This window comes from Pseudophryne corroboree, chromosome 7 (assembly GCF_028390025.1).
Source record: "Pseudophryne corroboree isolate aPseCor3 chromosome 7, aPseCor3.hap2, whole genome shotgun sequence".
Classification (NCBI taxonomy): domain Eukaryota; kingdom Metazoa; phylum Chordata; class Amphibia; order Anura; family Myobatrachidae; genus Pseudophryne; species Pseudophryne corroboree.
Window position 1 is genome coordinate 194,399,668 of NC_086450.1, and position 13,977 is coordinate 194,413,644.

At 46.4% G+C, this 13,977-nt stretch overlaps 1 pseudogene; it reads right to left on the bottom strand.

Annotated features, from left to right (window-relative positions):
* Positions 1-291: 291 nt before the first annotated feature.
* On the bottom strand, positions 292-411 carry LOC134946151 (5S ribosomal RNA; annotated as a pseudogene).
* Between the last annotated feature and the right edge of the window lie 13,566 nt (positions 412-13,977).

Sequence of the window (13,977 nt, forward strand, 5' to 3'; positions counted from 1 at the left end):
ATGCGCACAGCGTCTATTCACGGCAGAGAGGGACAGGGGGTATGACCAGCAGCTCTCTCAGCGCTGTTCATGCCCCCGTAATGATGAAAATGGGGGCGTGGCTTGCGGGTGTATGATTTCTCATCAAGCCACGCCCCTTTTCGTTAGGCCACACCCCCTAAAATTGGATGCGCGCCTTCGGCACTCACAAGTGTCCCTCCTCCGCTGAAATCGAAGTTGGGAGGTATGCGTGACCATGTGCACATATATATGTGAGCTCTGTTCTGACATAGCAACGTTTAATGCCTATTTTTTTTACAGTACTTTAACTTCCCAGGTGGTCTCCCCCTTGGTACTAATAAAGCCCAACACTGCTTAGCTCCCAAGATCAGGCGGGTTTGGGCGTGGAGCCAGTGTGGTATGACTGTATCTGATGGCTTTAAACAAAATGCTCAGTTCGGTGTCAGACATTTTTTATTATTGAGCTACATATCAGTACATAGGTGCATTATACATAAGCAGTGTGTGAGTGGATAAAATAGAATAAAAGAAATAAAAATGGTAAGGAACCTTAATAAAAATGGTGCGATTTCATATCCCTCATTAAAGCCTGTGGGATGCATTGTGTTTAACTGGAAAATGCAATACATTTCTCGTTGAGATAGTTTGTTTGCCAAGTCTCCGCCTCTTTCACCAGTCTGTACGTGTTCAATGGCCTTAAAAGTCATGTCTTCTAGATTTGAGTTATGTTCCGAAATAAAATGTCTGTAGATGAGGTGAGTCTCAATTTTATTTTTGATGTTCCGGACATGTTCTTGGATCCTCAATTTTAGTGGCCTCTTCCAGCATCTCATAGTCCGTAGAGGATGCTGGGGTCCATTTTATACCATGGGATATAGACGGTTCAGCAGGAGACTTCGGCACTTTTCAACAGTGTGAACTGGCTTCTCCCTATATGCCCCTCCTTCAGACCTCAGTATAGGAACTGTGCCCGAAGAGAAGGACAACTTTGAGAGAAGAATTTACATTAAACTAGTGGCGAGATTCACACCAGCTCACACCATACAAAACATGCCGCCTAACATAGCTTTTAACATAACCCATGCTAACATGCATGCATAACGCAACAACAACAGCTGTGAACATCTTAACACATGAGAACCTGTGTAAAAAGATAAAACGTAATTCTGCAGGAAAAATGAGCACTGGGCGGGCGCCCAGCATCCTCTACGGACTACGAGAAAAGGATTTACCGGTAGGTAATTAAAATCCTATTTTCTCTTACGTCCTAGAGGTTGCTGGGGTCCATTTTAGTACCATGGGGATGTACCAAAGCTCCCAGTACGGGCGGGAAAGTGCTAATGTTCCTGCAGAACTGACTGACCAAACTGAAGGTCGTCAGCAGCCAAGGTGTCAAACCTGTAAAACTTAGCAAACGTGTTTGCCCCTAACCAAGTAGCTGCTCGGCAAATTTGCAATGCCGAGACACCCCAACTCTACCTCTTGTAGAGACTCAAACCAGTCTGATTTAAGGAACTGTAACACCACATTAAGATCCCATGGCACCGCAGGATGTACAAAGGGAGGTTGGATGCGCAGAACCCCCTTCACGAACGTCTGGACCTCAGGAAGGGAAGCCAACTGTTTCTGAAAGAAAATGGACAAGGCCGAAATTTGGACCTTGATAGACCCTAATCTCAAGCCAGCATCCACACCCGCCTGTAGAAATAGGAGAAGACGTCCTAATTTAAACTCCACCGCAGGAGACTTCTTGAATTCACACCAAGATACATATTTTCTCCAAATACGTAATGGTAATGTTTGGACGTTACCCCTTTCCTGGCCAGAATAAGTGTGGGAATGACTGCATTGGGAATACCCTTACGGGCTAGGATCTGGCGCTCAACAGCCATGCCATCAAACGCAGCCGCGGTAAGTCTTGATAAACAAACGGCCACTGCTGAAGCAGGTTCTCGCGAAGAGGAAGAGGCTGAGGATCTTCCAGTAATAACTCCTGAAGATCTGGATACCAAGCCCTCCTTGGCCAGTCTGGAGCAATGAGAATTTCTCGAACCCTTGTTCTTCTGATGATCTTGAGAACTTTTGGTATTAGTGGAAGTGGAGGGAACAGATACACTGACGAAAACACCCACTGGGTCACCAGTGCATCCACTGCTATTGCTTGTGGGTCTCTTGACCTGGAACAATATTTCTGAAGCTTCTTGTTGAGACGTGATGCCATCATATCTACTTGAGGAATGCCCCCAACGATCTGCTACCTCTGCAGAGACTTCTGGGTGGAGGCCCCATTCTCCTGGATGGAGATCGTGTCTGCTGAGGAAGTCTGCTTCCCAGTTGTCCACCTCCTGAATGAAAATTGCCAACAGAGCTTTTGCATGTCTTTCTGCCCAGAGGAGTATCTTTGTCACCTCTGCCATTGCCGCACTGCTTTTTGTTCCGCCCTGGCGGTTTATGTAAGCTACTGCCGTTACATTGTCTGACTGGATCTGTATGGGACGACCTTGAAGAAGGTGTGCCGCTTGATGAAGGCTGTTGTACACAGCTCTCAATTCCAGAATGTTTATGTGAAGGAGTACTTCTTGACTTGACCATCGTCCTTGGAAGCTTTCCCCTTGCGTGACTACTCCCCAACCTCGGAGGCTTGCATCTGTGGTCACCAGGATCCAAGTCTGAATCCCGTACCTGCGTCCCTCCAGGAGGTGAGAACTTTGAAGCCACCACAAGAGTGAAATTCTGGCTTTTGTTAACAGGATTATCCTCCGATGCATGTGTAGGTGCGATTTGGACCACTTGTCCAGTAGGTCCCATTGGAACACCCTGGCGTGGAATCGGCCAAATTGTAGAGCCTCGTAGGCCACTACCATCTTCCCCAGCAGGCGGATGCTCTGATGAATCGATACGCGTGCTGGTTTTAAAACTTGTTTGACCATCCTCTGGATCTCCAGAGCCTTTTCCACCAGTAGGAATACTTTCTGTGCTTCCGTGTCCAATATCATTCCCAGAAATGATAACCTCCTTGTGGGTTCCAATTGTGATTTTGGAAGGTTTATGATCCAACCGTGCTGTTGAAGCACCATCAGGGAAAGTGCAATGTTCTGCACTAGTTTCTCCCTGGATCTCGCTTTTATGAGGAGATCGTCCAAGTATGGGATGACTTTGTCTCCTTTCTTGCGAAGATGAACCATCATTTCCGCCATCCCCTTGGTGAATATTCTCAGAGCTGTGGAAAGCCCGAAAGGCAATGTTTGGAACTGGTAGTGGCAGTCCTGCACCGCAAACCTCAGGTATGCCTGATGCGGAGGGTAGATGGGAACATGTAAATAAGCATCTTTGATGTCCATCGATACCAGAAATTCCTTTTCCTCCAAGCTGGAGATCACCGCTCTCAGGGATTCCATCTTGAATTTGGACCTTTTCAAATGAAGGTTCAGAGTCTTTATGTTTAAAATCGGTCTGACCAAGCCATCCTGTTTGGGCACTACAAACAGGCTTGAATAAAACCCTTTTTCCTGTTGGGACACAGGAACTAGGGAAATTATGTTGTCTTGACATCATTTCTGTATTGCGTTCAGCACTTTTGCTCTGTCCTGAACAGAAGCTGGTAAGGCTGATTTGAGAAATCGGCATGGGGGAAGGTCCTGAAATTCCAATTTGTACCCTTGGGATTCTATCTGCAATACCCAAGGATCCAGATCTGAGTGAACCCAGACCTGGATGAAAGACAGTAGATGTGCCCCCACCCAGTGGTGGGATTCAAATAAATTAACAACAGGTTCTATGTCCTAATGACCATTTTAACTATACCAAAAGATATACCGAAAGGTAGTTTAATAATTCACGCATTAAATACTGCAATAAGAACAGTAAAAGAGGTACAGACAACTAGATTATGTTTAAAGGAAGATTTTTAATATTAAATACCTGACAAACAGTTATTGGAGATATTTCCATATTGCTGTTTGATTGGCGTCCTCACTTGCAATTTTCTTTGCTTTTATCCGAGCATCATCAGCTGTGTGATTTACCCTTAACCATCTTTGCACTGTAGGAGTAGGATTCCATTCCTTTAGCGGTAGGCCAATTAGACTGATAATCATTATGTTTGATATACTGGAAACAGTTAGGCGACTTCTCTTCTCAGAACATACAGATGTATCCTCATACACCGTTGCTCATAGCGCGCTATTTAGGGTCCTGAATCGCGAGTTGTAATTACGTTATGGCGTGCGTTGTGTCCCACGCCATGTAATACACATTTTCACCGCTAGGTGGCGGATGCTCCATGTTAAGCACGGTGCCGCAAGTTCACTAAGAGTAGAACACATCATAACAAATCGTATATTTACTAGAGATGAGCGGGTTCGGTTTCTCTGAATCCGAACCCGCCCGAACTTCATGTTTTTTTACACGGGTCCGAGCGACTCGGATCTTCCCGCCTTGCTCGGTTAACCCGAGCGCGCCCGAACGTCATCATCACGCTGTCAGATTCTCGCGAGGCTCGGATTCTATCGCGAGACTCGGATTCTATATAAGGAGCCGCGCGTCGCGGCCATTTTCACACGTGCATTGAGATTGATAGGGAGAGGACGTGGCTGGCGTCCTCTCCGTTTAGAAATTAAAATAGATAGGAGAGTGAGAGTGAGACACTTCATTTACTTACTGGAGCTTAGGAGGAGTTATACTAGTGACTGATGACCAGTGACCTGACCACCAGTGCAGTTTTATAATTTATTATTATTTAATAATCCGTTCTGTTCTTGTTCTCTGCCTGAAAAAAACGATACACAGTGACTCAGTCACACTCACATACCATATCTGTGCTCAGCCCAGTGTGCTGCATCATCTATGTATAATATCTGACTGTGCTCACACAGCTTAATTGTGGGGGAGACTGGGGAGCAGTTATAGGTTATAGCAGGAGCCAGGAGTACATATTAAACAGTGCACACTTTTGCTGCCAGAGTGCCACTGCCAGTGTGACTGACCACTGACCACTGTGACCAGTGACCTGACCACACTGACCACCAGTATAGTATATTGTGATTGAATGTCTGCCTGAAAAAGTACACTCGTCGTGTGACTTGTGTGGTGTTTTTTTATTCTATAAAAATTAAAAAACTCATTCTGCTGACAGACAGTGTCCACTCCAGCAGGTCCGTCATTATATAATATATACCTGTCCGGCTGCAGTAGTGATATATATATATTTTTTATATCATTATTTATCATCCAGTCTACTAGCAGCAGACACAGTACGGTAGTTCACGGCTGTAGCTACCTCTGTGTCGGCACTCGGCAGTCCATCCATAATTGTATACCACCTACCCGTGGTTTTTCTTTCTTTCTTCTTTATACATACTACATCTCATTATCATCCAGTCTATATTAGCAGCAGACACAGTACAGTACGGTAGTCCACGGCTGTAGCTACCTCTGTGTCGGCACTCGGCAGTCCATCCATAATTGTATACCACCTACCCGTGTTTTTTTTTTTTCTTTCTTCTTTATACATACTACATCTCATTATCAACCAGTCTATATTAGCAGCAGACACAGTACGGTAGTTCACGGCTGTAGCTACCTCTGTGTCGGCACTCGGCAGTCCATCCATAATTGTATACCACCTACCCGTGGTTTTTTTCTTTCTTTCTTCTTTATACATACATACTACATCTCATTATCATCCAGTCTATATTAGCAGCAGACACAGTACAGTACGGTAGTCCACGGCTGTAGCTACCTCTGTGTCGGCACTCGGCAGTCCATCCATAATTGTATACCACCTACCCGTGTTTTTTTTTTCTTTCTTCTTTATACATACTACATCTCATTATCATCCAGTCTATATTAGCAGCAGACACAGTACAGTACGGTAGTCCACGGCTGTAGCTACCTCTGTGTCGGCACTCGGCAGTCCATCCATAATTGTATACCACCTACCCGTGTTTTTTTTTTCTTTCTTCTTTATACATACTACATCTCATTATCAACCAGTCTATATTAGCAGCAGACACAGTACGGTAGTTCACGGCTGTAGCTACCTCTGTGTCGGCACTCGGCAGTCCATCCATAATTGTATACCACCTACCCGTGGTTTTTTTTTTCTTTCTTCTTTATACATACATACTACATCTCATTATCATCCAGTCTATATTAGCAGCAGACACAGTACAGTACGGTAGTCCACGGCTGTAGCTACCTCTGTGTCGGCACTCGGCAGTCCATCCATAATTGTATACCACCTACCCGTGGTTTTTTTTTCTTTCTTCTTTATACATACTACATCTCATTATCATCCAGTCTATATTAGCAGCAGACACAGTACAGTACGGTAGTCCACGGCTGTAGCTACCTCTGTGTCGGCACTCGGCACTCGGCAGTCCATCCATAATTGTATACAACCTACCCGTGGTTTTTTTTTCTTTCTTCTTTATACATACTACATCTCATTATCAACCAGTCTATATTAGCAGCAGACACAGTACAGTACGGTAGTCCACGGCTGTAGCTACCTCTGTGTCGGCACTCGGCAGTCCATCCATAATTGTATACCACCTACCCGTGGTTTTTTTTTCTTTCTTCTTTATACATACTACATCTCATTATCATCCAGTCTATATTAGCAGCAGACACAGTACAGTACGGTAGTCCACGGCTGTAGCTACCTCTGTGTCGGCACTCGGCAGTCCATCCATAATTGTATACCACCTACCCGTGGTTTTTTTTTCTTTCTTCTTTATACATACTACATCTCATTATCATCCAGTCTATATTAGCAGCAGACACAGTACAGTACGGTAGTCCACGGCTGTAGCTACCTCTGTGTCGGCACTCGGCAGTCCATCCATAATTGTATACCACCTACCCGTGGTTTTTTTTTTCTTTCTTCTTTATACATACTACATCTCATTATCATCCAGTCTATATTAGCAGCAGACACAGTACAGTACGGTAGTCCACGGCTGTAGCTACCTCTGTGTCGGCACTCGGCAGTCCATCCATAATTGTATACCACCTACCCGTGGTTTTTTTTTTCTTTCTTCTTTATACATACTACATCTCATTATCAACCAGTCTATATTAGCAGCAGACACAGTACGGTAGTTCACGGCTGTAGCTACCTCTGTGTCGGCACTCGGCAGTCCATCCATAATTGTATACCACCTACCCGTGGTTTTTTTTTTCTTTCTTCTTTATACATACATACTACATCTCATTATCATCCAGTCTATATTAGCAGCAGACACAGTACAGTACGGTAGTCCACGGCTGTAGCTACCTCTGTGTCGGCACTCGGCAGTCCATCCATAATTGTATACCACCTACCCGTGGTTTTTTTTTTCTTTCTTCTTTATACATACTACATCTCATTATCATCCAGTCTATATTAGCAGCAGACACAGTACAGTACGGTAGTCCACGGCTGTAGCTACCTCTGTGTCGGCACTCGGCAGTCCATCCATAAGTATACTAGTATCCATCCATCTCCATTGTTTACCTGAGGTGCCTTTTAGTTGTGCCTATTAAAATATGGAGAACAAAAATGTTGAGGTTCCAAAATTAGGGAAAGATCAAGATCCACTTCCACCTCGTGCTGAAGCTGCTGCCACTAGTGATGGCCGAGACGATGAAATGCCAGCAACGTCGTCTGCCAAGGCCGATGCCCAATGTCATAGTACAGAGCATGTCAAATCCAAAACACCAAATATCAGTAAAAAAAGGACTCCAAAACCTAAAATAAAATTGTCGGAGGAGAAGCGTAAACTTGCCAATATGCCATTTACCACACGGAGTGGCAAGGAACGGCTGAGGCCCTGGCCTATGTTCATGGCTAGTGGTTCAGCTTCACATGAGGATGGAAGCACTCAGCCTCTCGCTAGAAAACTGAAAAGACTCAAGCTGGCAAAAGCACCGCAAAGAACTGTGCGTTCTTCGAAATCCCAAATCCACAAGGAGAGTCCAATTGTGTCGGTTGCGATGCCTGACCTTCCCAACACTGGACGTGAAGAGCATGCGCCTTCCACCATTTGCACGCCCCCTGCAAGTGCTGGAAGGAGCACCCGCAGTCCAGTTCCTGATAGTCAGATTGAAGATGTCAGTGTTGAAGTACACCAGGATGAGGAGGATATGGGTGTTGCTGGCGCTGGGGAGGAAATTGACCAGGAGGATTCTGATGGTGAGGTGGTTTGTTTAAGTCAGGCACCCGGGGAGACACCTGTTGTCCGTGGGAGGAATATGGCCGTTGACATGCCTGGTGAAAATTAGAGATGAGCGCCTGAAATTTTTCGGGTTTTGTGTTTTGGTTTTGGGTTCGGTTCCGCGGCCGTGTTTTGGGTTCGAACGCGTTTTGGCAAAACCTCACCGAATTTTTTTTGTCGGATTCGGGTGTGTTTTGGATTCGGGTGTTTTTTTCAAAAAACACTAAAAAACAGCTTAAATCATAGAATTTGGGGGTCATTTTGATCCCAAAGTATTATTAACCTCAAAAACCATAATTTACACTCATTTTCAGTCTATTCTGAAAACCTCACACCTCACAATATTATTTTTAGTCCTAAAATTTGCACCGAGGTCGCTGTGTGAGTAAGATAAGCGACCCTAGTGGCCGACACAAACACCGGGCCCATCTAGGAGTGGCACTGCAGTGTCACGCAGGATGTCCCTTCCAAAAAACCCTCCCCAAACAGCACATGACGCAAAGAAAAAAAGAGGCGCAATGAGGTAGCTGTGTGAGTAAGATTAGCGACCCTAGTGGCCGACACAAACACCGGGCCCATCTAGGAGTGGCACTGCAGTGTCACGCAGGATGTCCCTTCCAAAAAACCCTCCCCAAACAGCACATGACGCAAAGAAAAAAAGAGGCGCAATGAGGTAGCTGTGTGAGTAAGATTAGCGACCCTAGTGGCCGACACAAACACCGGGCCCATCTAGGAGTGGCACTGCAGTGTCACGCAGGATGGCCCTTCCAAAAAACCCTCCCCAAACAGCACATGACGCAAAGAAAAAAAGAGGCGCAATGAGGTAGCTGTGTGAGTAAGATTAGCGACCCTAGGGGCCGACACAAACACCGGGCCCATCTAGGAGTGGCACTGCAGTGTCACGCAGGATGTCCCTTCCAAAAAACCCTCCCCAAACAGCACATGACGCAAAGAAAAAAAGAGGCGCAATGAGGTAGCTGTGTGAGTAAGATTAGCGACCCTAGTGGCCGACACAAACACCGGGCCCATCTAGGAGTGGCACTGCAGTGTCACGCAGGATGTCCCTTCCAAAAAACCCTCCCCAAACAGCACATGACGCAAAGAAAAAAAGAGGCGCAATGAGGTAGCTGTGTGAGTAAGATTAGCGACCCAAGTGGCCGACACAAACACCGGGCCCATCTAGGAGTGGCACTGCAGTGTCACGCAGGATGTCCCTTCCAAAAAACCCTCCCCAAACAGCACATGACGCAAAGAAAAAAAGAGGCGCAATGAGGTAGCTGACTGTGTGAGTAAGATTAGCGACCCTAGTGGCCGACACAAACACCGGGCCCATCTAGGAGTTGCACTGCAGTGTCACGCAGGATGTCCCTTCCAAAAAAACCCTCCCCAATCAGCACATGATGCAAAGAAAAAGAAAAGAAAAAAGAGGTGCAAGATGGAATTGTCCTTGGGCCCTCCCACCCACCCTTATGTTGTATAAACAAAACAGGACATGCACACTTTAACCAACCCATCATTTCAGTGACAGGGTCTGCCACACGACTGTGACTGATATGACGGGTTGGTTTGGACCCCCCCCAAAAAAGAAGCAATTAATCTCTCCTTGCACAAACTGGCTCTACAGAGGCAAGATGTCCACCTCATCTTCACCCTCCGATATATCACCGTGTACATCCCCCTCCTCACAGATTATCAATTCGTCCCCACTGGAATCCACCATCTCAGCTCCCTGTGTACTTTGTGGAGGCAATTGCTGCTGGTCAATGTCTCCGCGGAGGAATTGATTATAATTCATTTTAATGAACATCATCTTCTCCACATTTTCTGGATGTAACCTCGTACGCCGATTGCTGACAAGGTGAGCGGCGGCACTAAACACTCTTTCGGAGTACACACTTGTGGGAGGGCAACTTAGGTAGAATAAAGCCAGTTTGTGCAAGGGCCTCCAAATTGCCTCTTTTTCCTGCCAGTATAAGTACGGACTGTGTGACGTGCCTACTTGGATGCGGTCACTCATATAATCCTCCACCATTCTATCAATGTTGAGAGAATCATATGCAGTGACAGTAGACGACATGTCCGTAATCGTTGTCAGGTCCTTCAGTCCGGACCAGATGTCAGCATCAGCAGTCGCTCCAGACTGCCCTGCATCACCGCCAGCGGGTGGGCTCGGAATTCTGAGCCTTTTCCTCGCACCCCCAGTTGCGGGAGAATGTGAAGGAGGAGATGTTGACAGGTCGCGTTCCGCTTGACTTGACAATTTTGTCACCAGCAGGTCTTTCAACCCCAGCAGACCTGTGTCTGCCGGAAAGAGAGATCCAAGGTAGGCTTTAAATCTAGGATCGAGCACGGTGGCCAAAATGTAGTGCTCTGATTTCAACAGATTGACCACCCGTGAATCCTTGTTAAGCGAATTAAGGGCTGCATCCACAAGTCCCACATGCCTAGCGGAATCGCTCCCTTTTAGCTCCTTCTTCAATGCCTCCAGCTTCTTCTGCAAAAGCCTGATGAGGGGAATGACCTGACTCAGGCTGGCAGTGTCTGAACTGACTTCACGTGTGGCAAGTTCAAAGGGCATCAGAACCTTGCACAACGTTGAAATCATTCTCCACTGCACTTCAGACAGGTGCATTCCATCTCCTATATCGTGCTCAATTGTATAGGCTTGAATGGCCTTTTGCTGCTCCTCCAACCTCTGAAGCATATAGAGGGTTGAATTCCACCTCGTTACCACTTCTTGCTTCAGATGATGGCAGGGCAGGTTCAGTAGTTTTTGGTGGTGCTCCAGTCTTCTGTACGTGGTGCCTGTACGCCGAAAGTGTCCCGCAATTTTTCTGGCCACCGTCAGCATCTCTTGCACGCCCCTGTCGTTTTTTAAAAAATTCTGCACCACCAAATTCAAGGTATGTGCAAAACATGGGACGTGCTGGAATTTGCCCATATTTAATGCACACACAATATTGCTGGCGTTGTCCGATGCCACAAATCCACAGGAGAGTCCAATTGGGGTAAGCCATTCCGCGATGATCTTCCTCAGTTGCCGTAAGAGGTTTTCAGCTGTGTGCGTATTCTGGAAAGCGGTGATACAAAGCGTAGCCTGCCTAGGAAAGAGTTGGCGTTTGCGAGATGCTGCTACTGGTGCCGCCGCTGCTGTTCTTGCGGCGGGAGTCCATACATCTACCCAGTGGGCTGTCACAGTCATATAGTCCTGACCCTGCCCTGCTCCACTTGTCCACATGTCCGTGGTTAAGTGGACATTGGGTACAACTGCATTTTTTAGGAGACTGGTGAGTCTTTTTCTGACGTCCGTGTACATTCTCGGTATCGCCTGCCTAGAGAAGTGGAACCTAGATGGTATTTGGTAACGGGGGCACACTGCCTCAATAAATTGTCTAGTTCCCTGTGAACTAACGGCGGATACCGGACGCACGTCTAACACCAACATAGTTGTCAAGGACTCAGTTATCCGCTTTGCAGTAGGATGACTGCTGTGATATTTCATCTTCCTCGCAAAGGACTGTTGAACAGTCAATTGCTTACTGGAAGTAGTACAAGTGGGCTTACGACTTCCCCTCTGGGATGACCATCGACTCCCAGCGGCAACAACAGCAGCGCCAGCAGCAGTAGGCGTTACACGCAAGGATGCATCGGAGGAATCCCAGGCAGGAGAGGACTCGTCAGACTTGCCAGTGACATGGCCTGCAGGACTATTGGCATTCCTGGGGAAGGAGGAAATTGACACTGAGGGAGTTGGTGGGGTGGTTTGCGTGAGCTTGGTTACAAGAGGAAGGGATTTACTGGTCAGTGGACTGCTTCCGCTGTCACCCAAAGTTTACCCCTACTTATTACAGCTTGACAAAGGGAACACACGGCTTGACACCTGTTGTCCGCATTTCTGGTGAAATACCTCCACACCGAAGAGCTGATTTTTTTGGTATTTTCACCTGGCATGTCAACGGCCATATTCCTCCCACGGACAACAGGTGTCTCCCCGGGTGCCTGACTTAAACAAACCACCTCACCATCAGAATCCTCCTGGTCAATTTCCTCCCCAGCGCCAGCAACACCCATATCCTCCTCATCCTGGTGTACTTCAACACTGACATCTTCAATCTGACTATCAGGAACTGGACTGCGGGTGCTCCTTTCAGCACTTGCAGGGGGCGTGCAAATGGTGGAAGGCGCATGCTCTTCACGTCCAGTGTTGGGAAGGTCAGGCATCGCAACCGACACAATTGGACTCTCCTTGTGGATTTGGGATTTCAAAGAACGCACAGTTCTTTGCGGTGCTTTTGCCAGCTTGAGTCTTTTCAGTTTTCTAGCGAGAGGCTGAGTGCTTCCATCCTCATGTGAAGCTGAACCACTAGCCATGAACATAGGCCAGGGCCTCAGCCGTTCCTTGCCACTCCGTGTGGTAAATGGCATATTGGCAAGTTTACGCTTCTCCTCCGACAATTTTATTTTAGGTTTTGGAGTCCTTTTTTTACTGATATTTGGTGTTTTGGTTTTGACATGCTCTGTACTATGCCATTGGGCATCGGCCTTGGCAGACGACGTTGCTGGCATTTCATCGTCTCGGCCATGACTAGTGGCAGCAGCTTCAGCACGAGGTGGAAGTGGATCTTGATCTTTCCCTAATTTTGGAACCTCAACATTTTTGTTCTCCATATTTTAATAGGCACAACTAAAAGGCACCTCAGGTAAACAATGGAGATGGATGGATTGGATACTAGTATACAATTATGGACGGGCTGCCGAGTGCCGACACAGAGGTAGCCACAGCCGTGAACTACCGCACTGTACTGTGTCTGCTGCTAATATATAGACTGGTTGATAAAGAGATAGTATACTCGTAACTAGTATGTATGTATAAAGAAAGAAAAAAAAACCACGGTTAGGTGGTATATACAATTATGGACGGGCTGCCGAGTGCCGACACAGAGGTAGCCACAGCCGTGAACTACCGCACTGTACTGTGTCTGCTGCTAATATATAGACTGGTTGATAAAGAGATAGTATACTCGTAACTAGTATGTATGTATAAAGAAAGAAAAAAAAACCACGGTTAGGTGGTATATACAATTATGGACGGGCTGCCGAGTGCCGACACAGAGGTAGCCACAGCCGTGAACTACCGCACTGTACTGTGTCTGCTGCTAATATAGACTGGTTGATAAAGAGATAGTATACTCGTAACTAGTATGTATGTATAAAGAAAGAAAAAAAAACCACGGTTAGGTGGTATATACAATTATGGACGGGCTGCCGAGTGCCGACACAGAGGTAGCCACAGCCGTGAACTACCGCACTGTACTGTGTCTGCTGCTAATATATAGACTGGTTGATAAAGAGATAGTATACTCGTAACTAGTATGTATGTATAAAGAAAGAAAAAAAAACCACGGTTAGGTGGTATATACAATTATGGACGGGCTGCCGAGTGCCGACACAGAGGTAGCCACAGCCGTGAACTACCGCACTGTACTGTGTCTGCTGCTAATATAGACTGGTTGATAAAGAGATAGTATACTACTAATATTATATACTAGTGGTCAGGTCACTGGTCACTAGTCACACTGGCAGTGGCACTCCTGCAGCAAAAGTGTGCACTGTTTAATTTTAATATAATATTATGTACTCCTGGCTCCTGCTATAACCTATAACTGGCACTGCAGTGCTCCCCAGTCTCCCCCACAATTATAAGCTGTGTGAGCTGAGCACAGTCAGATATATATACATAGATGATGCAGCACACTGGGCTGAGCAGTGCACACAGATA